This window comes from Hydra vulgaris, chromosome 02 (genome assembly GCF_038396675.1).
Source record: "Hydra vulgaris chromosome 02, alternate assembly HydraT2T_AEP".
NCBI lineage: Eukaryota > Metazoa > Cnidaria > Hydrozoa > Anthoathecata > Hydridae > Hydra > Hydra vulgaris.
The window spans coordinates 18,987,175-19,000,000 of record NC_088921.1 but is presented as its reverse complement, the minus strand read 5'-3'; the positions used below and the strand labels follow the sequence as shown (position 1 = coordinate 19,000,000).

At 25.6% G+C, this 12,826-nt stretch overlaps 1 long non-coding RNA gene across 1 annotated transcript; it reads left to right on the top strand.

Annotated features, from left to right (window-relative positions):
• The first annotated feature begins 5,104 nt into the window (after nt 1-5,104).
• On the top strand, nt 5,105-8,587 carry LOC136076433 (uncharacterized). Its single transcript, XR_010636268.1, has 2 exons — nt 5,105-5,252; nt 8,140-8,587. It is a non-coding gene; the product is annotated as an uncharacterized LOC136076433 (long non-coding RNA).
• The last annotated feature ends 4,239 nt before the right edge of the window (nt 8,588-12,826 follow it).

Genomic DNA, 12,826 nt, shown 5'->3' with positions numbered 1-12,826 from the left:
AGTAGCTATCTCATTTAAAAATTAGTTTAAAATCAACATAAACAAACCGCTTAAAGACGCCATTTTTTGTAGAATCACAAAGAAATGCGTCATTAAAAATAAATAAATGTAAACAAAACTAAAACTTTATAGCGGTTTATTTTTTCTGCATTTAGATAAATTTTCAAACAAAAAAGTTTTTTTTTCTAACCTAAAAACAAAAATATCTTAAATTTCTTTTATTAACTATCTATTTAAACTCAATAAAATTGCAACTATTAAAACCATGTTTTTTTATAAATGTTTTATTAATTTAAGGTCATCTAATTATAAGGCTTAATTATAAGTTAATTATAAGGCATCTTAATTATAAGTTAATTAAAACTACCCATTTTTACAAGACTTAAACATGCCCAAAAATTATAAAAATTGAAAAATAAATTATTTACGTTTTATTATACATGAAAATATGCAGAAAAATGTTTTACACCAACACTCGTTTTAAAAATTCATTATATTTAAAACTCAAGCAAGTTTATGTTAAAAAATATGTAAAAAATATAAATTTAAATAAGATAGAATCGGTAAGACTTGCAACTTTCAAATTTTGAACTTTACAGTTTTATGACCTAATGAAAGTAATCCCGCTTAAGGCACTTGATTTTTCTAAAAAAAAGTTCAGAGCTGTTTCATCGTTAGGAAATAACAGAGAGAGTCGCATTGCATCATGATAGTGCAAAAAAAACCTATAGTCACATTGATCTTAAACCTATACCTTATAACAAATAACCTAATTTTTTGTAAAATTAACTTATTAAATCCACAATTTAACTAACAAGTTTAAACAAAATGTCTTAAAAAATCTTCAGAAATAAAATCTAAATATTAAGTACCTAAAAACAAAAACAATTGCAGAACAATTTGAAAATCAAAGAAAAAACTTTAAAAAAATACTACAGTGTCTTGTTTGATAAACACAAAGCGACTCTAAGCAACAAAGGAAATTTATAAATGAAATCAACGGCAACAATAAAATAAAAAACATGTTTTTTGGCAAAGCATTTAAAACGCAATAAACAAGTATCAGGACCGAATTTAGTATCAGGACCGAATTTAGTATCAGGACCGAATTTAGTATCAGGACCGAAGCCAAAAACATTCCTATAATTACTAACCCAATCAATTTAAAGAACAAAGTTGTTTCCCCCTGAAATCTTATTTCTGAATTGAATGAGGTTACTGTAAAAATTAAGTCTAATAAAGTAATTGATTCAGATGATATAAACGAAGTATTTTACATTATAAATAAAAAATATTGTTCATATGAATAAAATAGTTAAAGTTACGCAATCTTTTCAATCAAATGTCTTCAATCAAATGTCTTCAATCAGATGTCTTCAATCAAATGTCTTCAATCAAATGTCTTCAATCAAATGTCTTCAATCAAATGTCTTCAATCAAATGTCTTCAATCAAATGTCTTCAATCAAATGTCTTCAATCAAATGTCTTCAATCAAATGTCTTCAATCAAATGTCTTCAATCAAATGTCTTCAATCAAATGTCTTCAATCAAATGTCTTCAATCAAATGTCTTCAATAAAATGTCTTCAATCAAATGTCTTCAATCAAATTCCCCAAGGCTTCATTTTGGGACCACTGTTGTTCTTGATTTATATAAACGACCTAAATAAAGCCTCAAATTTAATGAGTATCATGTTTGCTGATGATACCAACTTAGTTCTTTCCAATAATGATATTTACAAACTCTTCTCTAGCATGAACGAGCAACTTAAAGGTATATCCAAGTGGTTCAAATGCAATAAACTAACTCTAAACAGTAACAAAACAAAATGGGTACTGTTCCATCCTGTCTCAAAAAAAGCTTATTTACCCCCAAATTTGCCCAATATTATTATTTATGATACTGAGATAAAAAGACACTATGTCACAAAGTTTTTGGGTGTTTTTCTTGATGAAAACATCCCATGGAAAGCACATATTGATTATATTAGCACAAAAATTTCTAATGGCATTGGAATTTTATATAAATCCAGAAAATATTTAAGTAAAAAAAGTTTAACCCAACTCTACTACTCATTTATACATAGTTATTTAAATTATGCAAATATTGTATGGGGAAACACAGAAAAAATAAGTTACAATGTCTTTACCGCCGTCAGAAGCATGCGGTCCGTTTAATTAATTTTGCGGATCGATACACTCATTCCAAACCTTTTCTTATTGAAATGAAAATTCTTAATATTGTGAGCTTAATGTGTTTAATGTCTTATGCTTTATGTATTTGTGGAAATATGACTTATCTATCTTTAAAGATCTCTTTTGTGAAAAACCAATAAATAAATATACACTTAGAAATAATTTTCTCATATGAACTTTTTTGTCGAACCAAGTTTAATAAGTTTTGTATTGCTTATCGCGCACCGTATCTTTGGAATAAGATTGTTTTGTCAAATTTTGATACATTTCACACTTATCCCACTTTCAAATATAAACTGAAAAATTTTATTTTATCTATTGATGACGTAGTCAAGTACTTCTAATTGATACTTTGTAATCTTTGTTTAGAACTTTTATTTTATTGTAAAATACGCTTTATGGAACGTTTTAATTTTTGTTTTTATCTTAAATATAATTGATATAGGTTCTATATATAGTAACGTCAGATTTATTAACACGAAATTTTATTTTATTTATATAGCATCGTCAGATTTATTTACACTGTTTATTGAAATTTTTTTATTCGTTTTTGTTTTCTGTAAAATGTCTAAAACTGTAAAAGGTTCTGATGATAAGATCATTATGATCTTCTTTCAGTTGCCTTGTTTGTTTCTTTGTAAAATACAACAAATGTAAACGAGCAAAAAAAAAATCTCAGTCATTACCGCTTAATTTCAGTTCACCCAATTTTTTCAAAAGTTCTTGAAAGAATATTGTGTAATAAAATTTATAATCACTTATCAGTGAACAAAATATTATTTTATAATCAATATAAATTTAAAAAAAATAACACTGCTGAAAATTACTTCAACCAACTAGAAGTATTGCTTATTTATTTTGAATATCAAGGTACCCACAAGGTATAATAAAAAAACACTAATAATAAAAAAACGCGGGGACTCGTAGAAGACCATACGTTCTGGTCGTCGAGTACCGCTAAGACATGTTCGTGTTAAAATTTATAAGATAAAAATAAATTAATGAAGTAAGAAACTTAAAATATTCCGTTATAAATACATGATGCGTTATATCTATTATATATGTAGATTATAGTTGTTAGTGATACATATACAATTTTATTAAATTCATGTTTAAATAGAGGGTAAAAAGAAAGATCACTAAAAAATATCATTTTTTAAGTATATTGTTAAATCTTCGATTGCAAAAATTAGTTTTTTTAAGCTTTCGTTTAAAGCATTTTTTTGTTTTTAAGCTTTCGTTAAAAGAATAGCAAGGCCGCAGACAACTTTTTTTGATGTTTGAGCTAAGCAACTTTGAAACATGAAAAAAACTCCATATTTAAGTAGGATTATATTTCTTATATATATGAACATACTTAAATACGGAGTTTTTTTCATGTTTCAAAGTTGCTTAGCTCAAACATCAAAAAAAGTTGTCTACGGTCTTGAAAAGTAGTTACTTTAATGAATAAAATTCCCAGTAAAAATTTATTAAACCATTGTATGCCATAAGAATGGCCAATACAAAATTTAAAAAGATTTATTTGAAAAATGGGCTTAACAAAATTGCTTAATAAAATTATCAATGCGTAAAATGTACTTGTTCTTATCTTTTGAGAAATACAAATTATGGTAAGAAATCGGGGGTGAATTGGTTTTACATTTAAAAATAAAACAAAAAACATTAAAAACATTAGGCTCATATATATTAAAAACTTTTATTTCAAATAGTCGAGGCTTGGCATGAGTATAACAGTCTTTAAAATATATAATACGTGCTACATGCTTCTGCTGACAATAAAGAGATTTGAGTTTATTTGTACTACCCCAAGCAATGTTTGCATAGTTTATGTGAATAAATGATTAAATAAGTGGTATAATTGTACCAAAGTTTATTTAAAATATTTCTTGCTTTGTACAATATTCCTATATTATTTGAAATTTTGCTTGATAAGTTTTTAATGTGATTTTTCCATGTAATATATATATATATATATATATATATATATATATATATATATATATATATATATATATATATATATATATATATATATATATATATATATATATATATATATATATATAAGATATAACTTGTAGAGTACCACAAAGATTAACACTAAGCCCCTCTAGCTACCTTTTCTAATGTCAATGATCTCTACAAAACCTCGAACTTAATAATTTTGTTTCCCGATAACACTAATCTTTTTTTTACTACAGTAAAAAAAAAAAATAAAGTTGGACTGTTATTGCTATACCAATAATCTTGCAACATTATTTAACAATATGAACACTAAACTTATTAAAATTTCTAACTGTTTTAAATCAAACAAACTACCCATTAATATCAAAAAAAACTAAATGGATGCTCTTCAGTGCTTCAAAAAAAAAAAAAAAAAATGAAGAAACCAATTCCAAATATTACGTCACTCATTTTTATTGATAGTATGGAAACAAAACAAACAAAAGTTACAAAATTCTTAGTTACTTATTGTGATGAAAATCTCACCTGGAAAGTTTACGTTAATAATCGAAATATCAACAATTTATTTCAAACTAAATAATTGTAATCATAGCTATGAATACACTTATTTAGTTTGAAATAAAAATAAATTTCTGGTTTCTTGTTTAATTAATTAAATGGAGCAGCTGGTTTTAACATTTAATAATAATACTTCCCAGTGGACACACGACGTTATTTCAACGTTGATTTACGGTTGATTTTTAGTCGCGACGTCATATAACCAAAAATCAACATTTTATCAACGTTGAAAATTCGTTGAAAACGATCAACTTAACGCGACGTTGAATCAACGTTAATTCAACGTCTATATTATGAGTTCCACCCGTTCGTTTTGCATTTTGAGAACTCAAATACGCATGCGCGACTTTACGAATCATTGATTAGGCCATCAAATGCCATTTCATAAGGTTTTGAGTTTGTCAATTTAACGATACCACATTGCTTAATTTGCGAACCATTAGTGATAAATATTAAATAGATCTTTTTTTTATTTCATCAGTGTGTATTGCATGAAGAATTTGCTTGAATCTGTTTTAGAGTTTGTTTAAGTAAGTAGTTTTTTAGAGTTTGATTAAATTGTTTTACTATGTATGTTAGTATATTTGACTATACTAATTTTATATTATATAAATATAATATATATATTATCAATGTTATATATATATATATATATATATATATATATATATATATATATATATATATATATATAGTTCTATAGTTTGTTGGCTTTAGGAAGAGCGGAAGGAAAAAAGTGATTCTTACGCCAACACATACGTCACTTTTAATTACTTTTGACTTTCGTCCAACATTTCCGTGTTGGACGAAAGTAAAAACCATTAATTTAATTACAAATTAATCGTTTTTTAAAAAAACCACAAAAACGCAAATTTAATTGACCAGAATGTTTTTAAAAACATTCTGAATGTTTTTATAACATTTTGAATGTTTTTAACAATATAAACAATGTTTTTATTTTTATTTTTTTTAATAAATGTTTTTATTTTTATTTTTTTTAATAAAATGTTTTTATTTTTATTTTTTTTACTGTAAATCATGCGCGGAGTGTTGCTACATCGACTATCTTATAGCCTGGCTCGCAAGGGAGTGCTGCTACATCGACTGACAAATAGCCTGACTCGCAAGGGAGTGCTGCTACATCGACTGACAAATAGCCTGACTCGCAAGGGAGTGCTGCTACATCGACTGACAAATAGCCTGACCCGCAAGGGAGTGCTGCTACATCGACTGAGGGTTTGGTTGGGGCAGGCAGTCTATCATTATTAAAAAAAAAAAATTCCGGTCTTGCATTTTAATTTTTACTTTTTGTCAACAAAATATCGAAAAAACTTTCGGACAACATCTAAGGGTTCTATATATATATATATATATATATATATATATATATATATATATATATATATATATATATATATATATATATATATATATATATATATATATATATATATATATATACATATATATATATATATATATATATATATATATATATATATATATATATATATATATATATATATATATATATATATATATACATATATATATATATATACATATATATATATATATGTATATATATATATATATATATATATGTATATATATATATATATATATTTATATATATACATATATATATATATATATATATATATATATATATATATATATATATATATATATATATATATATATATATATATATATATATGTATATATATATATATATATATATATATATATATATATATATATATATATATATATATGTATATACATATATATATATATATATATATATATATATATATATATATATATATATATATATATATATATATATATATATATATATATATGTATATATATATATATATATACAAGTGGAAGTTTTTAGAATAAAATAGCTAAATTAAAATAACATAAAACACACTATTTAATTATATAGTGCGTGATTCTTCACCATTTAGTAAACTAGGCATCGATGTTCATTTTTACCCCGTTGTTCATAGTCACCCCTTTTCACGGTATATATTGTATATGTATATTTATTTATATATTGATATATACATATAATATATGGTATATTTATATATATATATATGATATTATTATATATAACATATGATATATACATAAAATATATGATATGTTAATAATATATCATATAGACTACAATAATCTACTATATTATAGTATTTTTATTATTGTTATTATTATTTTTATATTTTTTTTAAATTTGGGAAGAGCGGAAGGAAAAAAGTGATTCTTACGCCAACACATACGTCACTTTTAATTTCTTTTGACTTTCGTCCAACATTTGCGAGTTGTCAGAAAGTTAAAACCATTAATTTAATTACAAATTAATCGTTTTTTAAAAAAGCCGCAAAAACGCAAATTTAATTGACCAGAATGTTTTTTAAAACATTCTGAATGTTTTTAACACTATAAACAATGTTTTTATTTTTATTTTTTTTATTAAAATGTTTTTATTTTTGTTTTTTTTTAATAAAATGTTTTTTTTTTTTTTTTTTTTTTACTGTAAATCATGCACGGAGTGCTGCTACATCGACTAGCTTATAGCCTGACTCGCTAGGGAGTGCTGCTGTATCGACTGATAAATAGCCTGATCCGCAACGGAGTGCTGCTACATCTACTATCTTTTAGCCTGACTCGCAAGGGAGTGCTGCTACATCGACTGAGGGTTTGGTTGGGGCAGGCAGTCTATCAATTAATAAAAAAAAAAATCCGGTCTTGCATTTTAACTTTTACTTTTTGTCAACAAAATATGGAAGAAAACTTTCAGACAACATATAAGTGTATTTATACATACTATAAAAGTGTCTTCTGTTGTTTAGGGAAATGGCTACCCGGTTAAAGCGATGGAGACGGAATAATGTTTTGGTTAATGAGCTTCTTAGTAGTGACATTGATATTGATTGCTCAGCTTCATTAAATGAAGATGTCTGTAGCAGCAGCAATTGTGAGGCTACTGCAATAGTAGATTCTGAATATAATTCAGACTCTATCTTACAGGATAAAATTTAAAACTAAAAAATAAAAAGCAACTCAGATGAAAGCAAATTAAGAGGGAAAATAAGGGGGAGGAGGGGATATTCCGGACTTTTTCCGCAAACAATTTTTCGGATTTTTCAAATTTGACCTGGATGATCTATTATATATATGTATAATTTTTATTAAAAATGACCTATTTCTACAAAAAAAAAAGTCATTGAATTTTTGAAATTTTAAAATCATTCGGAATTCCGCGGTATACGCGGTGCCATTGGGCTACCTAACCTGATATTGTGTCAATAATGTATACTTAACCTGATATTGTGTCAATAATGTATACTTAACCTGATATTGTATCAATGTATTTATAAAAATAATAACTTTTTGTTGTAGGTTGATGACCAATGGTTTACAATCAAAGTTCAACATGGCTGGCGGCAAGGGTAAAGAGAAATTTAATGGTAAAAACATTTGTAAGGTTGTTTTTGGTAAGTCATGAGTAATGTTATCTGTTATTGAAAAACACAATTTGATGCTTTGGTGCTGCTTTAATTTCAAGTTCTTGCTGTACTTGTTGCAAATTACTCAAGCAATACCTTTTTTTATAGAGAGCGTCATGCTTAGTAAAACGACTGCTACGGTTGCTGAAGTCAGAACAGAAATCATGAGTTTGTTGAAATATGCACCCGACAGATCCAATGGTGGCGGTCGGTGCGTAAATGACGATTCGAATATGTTAATATAAAATGTATATATAAAATGGTAACATTCTATCTATTTCTTATATAAACTCCCTTAAAATAATTTTTTGAACATGAAATACACTACTTTTAGCGCAAAATATTGCTTTTTTGTTGTCTTATTTTATCGCAATCCAAGTCGAGACAATTTAACATGTTAACGATGGCAATTTAACATGGCTGCAGCCTATTGGATATAAGTTATACCCAATAGGCTGTATAATTTTTATCAAATGACCAAAATTTAACGTTGAAATTAGGTTGTTTGAACGTTGTTCTAACGTCTTATCGACAATATATCAACCATATATGGTTGATATATTGTCGATAAGACGTTAAAACAACGTAATTTCAACGTTGAACTTTTAATTTTCATTTTATCGAAGTTGAAATATGGATGATTTGTAGTCGATAAGACGTTAGAACAACGTTGAAACAACGTTTTCATCGACGTTGTTTCAACGTCGTGGTTTTCAACGTCGGATTTTGTTTCCAATTCCACCAAATTTCAACGTTGTTTCAACATTGCATTTCGTCGGTTTGCGACGTTGTTTTAACGTTATTTCAACGTCATTGTGCCCACTGGGTTATGTAAAAATTACCTTTTTTTTTAGAAATTATTTTAGTTATAATCTCTATATGGAGATTATAACCAAAACGGTAAATAAAAATGTGAAAATAAAATTGCAAAATTAAAACAATAGTAAAATAGATATGTGCATTAAAAAACAGTGAAATAATTTTTGCCTCTTACAGGTATTTATATATAAACTATTATTGTAAAGATTTAAAATGAATAAACCAATACCATTTCTGCAATTACTCTTAAACTAGACATGTTTACTGAAAAATTATTGGTAAAAACCGGGTTTGCATTTTAAAGTTTTCAATCAACTATAAGATCTAATAACTTTAATTAATGATTTTTGATTTCTTTCTTCAAAAGTTTCTATACCTACTATATTTTGTTAACGTACGGTCAATGTAACTGTAACGTATGGTCAATGTAATTGTGTATAATTTAACATTTTAGTGTTGCTATAGACGTTGCTAAGAGCGGAGAATAAAAAAATGTAAATAATCTCAAACTTTAAAAACCCATTACTCTTAAAACAATGAAATAGGCTCCAAATTATTTTTGATTATTCCTAACGACACTATTAACTGCATTTGTGCCAAAAATCAAGTATTTCTAAGATGGTGAGTTATTTTGACTTGTTGTTTTGACATGGAGTTACCCTTTATTTTTTAACCATATGGGACCCGTCCGGAAACCAAAACACTAACCCGTTCAAATCCCGTTCCGTAAGCCCTGAAAAAACCATACGGTTCCCGTCTGTCATTGTTGCCTAGGTAACTGTTTATTCTCTCTGCAATGTTTTCTTTTTAAAACTCAACATATAAAATATAATATTATACCATATTGTAATATTATATATATATATATATATATATATATATATATATATATATATATATATATATATATATATATATATATATATATATATATATATATATATATATATATATATATATATATATATATATATATATATAGGGCTTCCATTTCTCCGGATTTTAAGGCAAAAAATAGGCCTCCGGAAGATTTCAGAAAAAAACAAAATCTCCTCTTTTTGGAAATTTTTATTTAACTTTTATAAAAAATTCATTTTTAATACTTAAATTTTGAGTATATATAGAACTAAAAATGTAAAAACTATTAAATGTAAATTTTTTTTTCATTCTTCCAATTTATTGAAAATGCTCAAACAACACGTGTTCTCTTCTCTTCATTACACAATATTGAAAAATGCGCGCGCATCCAAACTTGCGAAAACGAAAGTCGCGAACGTTAAATTACATTAAGTTTATAAAGTATTTTGGTTTCTACTACACAAGAAATTATTCCTTGAATTTAAATTTGACGTTTAAAAAGTAAAAGAATTGCGACACTATCAATAATGTCGTCCAAAAAAAATGTTTTCTAGTTTAAGAAAGGGAGAAATGATTGTGAAGCCAAATTCAAAATTTGGCCAGCTGGATCATATAATTTTGTTTCTCGATAAGATAAACAAATTTCCTTATGTTAATCTTATTTATCTAATGCATCTTACAATAATAAATAAGTCAAGATTACGCAATTTGCATAACCTTTGAACTGTTATTATTCCTAATACTAAGGGTTAAAAGCTTTCATTTAGATGAAGCTTGACAGTATCCCTATTTGGGGTCAAGTTTAAGGCTCTATTTTATTTGTAAAAAAAAAGCCTTTTTTTATGTTAATAAATCATTGTGTCGTGACCAATTTTCCAATTTATGAGTTCATATATGAGAATATATAAGTATTTGTTATCAAGCAAAGACTTATTGAAAAAGATGGTTTCAACAAAAATATATATTTGGTATGATTCTTCCTCTGTTTATAGTTCTTGCTCTGTTCCTACAAATAATTAGTCTATGACAGTGAAATTGATAACTGATGCAAGTGATTAGTTAGATACAAGTAAATAATGCTTACAAGATGACAATAAAAACAAGTTATATAATGAAGATTTAATTCATGGCTTGCATTTATATAGTTTTTATCTTTTGTATATTATTTTGTATGTATATATTTTGTATGTATTTTGTAAATCATATTGTAAATGGTATATTTCAATATAGAATAACTTATTCTATATTAAGAAATACCGTTTTAAAAGATTTATTTAATCAAGACTCGATAATTGTAAGACAGTCATAAAATTGAATGTAAACATTTTGCGATTAATTAAATTAATTTTAATTACAAATTCAGCAATTTGCACTAAAAAACGAATGACCTTTTTTATTTTTTTACGTGCTTTTTTTTTAAAAAAAAGGATTTTTATTCATTTAATTTTCTTAAAAGGATTCCACTCCTGGTACAACCTTGCTAAAAAATGGGGACTTCCCATTCATTTAACAGGCTTAGTAAAATCTCCTCTTTTTTGATGATTACCATATGCTAACCCTATATATATATATGTGTATATATATATATATATATATATATATATATATATATATATATATATATATATATATATATATATATATATATATATATATATATATATATATATATGTTTGCAATGTTTTCTTTTTAAAACTCAACATATAAAATATAATATTATACCATATTGTAATATATATATATATATATATATATATATATATATATATATATATATATATACATATATATATGTATATATATATATATATATATATATATATATATATATATACAACCCTTAGATGTTGTCCGAAAGTTTTTTCGATATTTTGTTGACAAAAAGTAAAAATTAAAATGCAAGACCGGAATTTTTTTTTTTTAATAATGATAGACTGCCTGCCCTAACCAAACCCTCAGTCGATGTAGCAGCACTCCCTTGCGGGTCAGGCTATTTGTCAGTCGATGTAGCAGCACTCCCTTGCGAGTCAGGCTATTTGTCAGTCGATGTAGCAGCACTCCCTTGCGAGTCAGGCTATTTGTCAGTCGATGTAGCAGCACTCCCTTGCGAGTCAGGCTATAAGATAGTCGATGTAGCAACACTCCGCGCATGATTTTCAGTAAAAAAAATAAAAATAAAAACATTTTATTAAAAAAAATAAAAATAAAAACATTTTATTAAAAAAAATAAAATAAAAACATTGTTTATATTGTTAAAAACATTCACAATGTTTTTAAAACATTCTGGTCAATTAAATTTGCGTTTTTGTGGTTTTTTTAAAAAACGATTAATTTGTAATTAAATTAATGGTTTTTACTTTCGTCCAACACGGAAATGTTGGACGAAAGTTAAAAGTAATTAAAAGTGACGTATATGTTGGCGTAAGAATCACTTTTTTCCTTCCGCTCTTCCCAAAGCCAACAAACTATAGATCTATATATATACATATATATATATATACATATATATATGTATATATATATATATATATACATATATATATATATATATATATATATATATATATATATATATATATATATATATATATATATATATATATATATATATTGCAGTAATTGTGTAAATATTTCTTGTTAAAGAGTGCTCAATACCAAAGTAGAGCAATGTATAGTAAAAAAAAAACTAAATAATTCTAATACTCAATTTATCTAAAACATTACTCAGAGTTTCACGCAAATAGCGATTATCAGATGTTACAAATCTCAAAAAAACAACGACAAAAAAAATATTTATTAAAAAAACAGTGTCTCTAAATGAACAGCATTTTTGAGTGTCTTTTTTGATGACATTAAAGTTATTCATCATATATTTGTTTTCATGGCGACACTTAGACGCAAG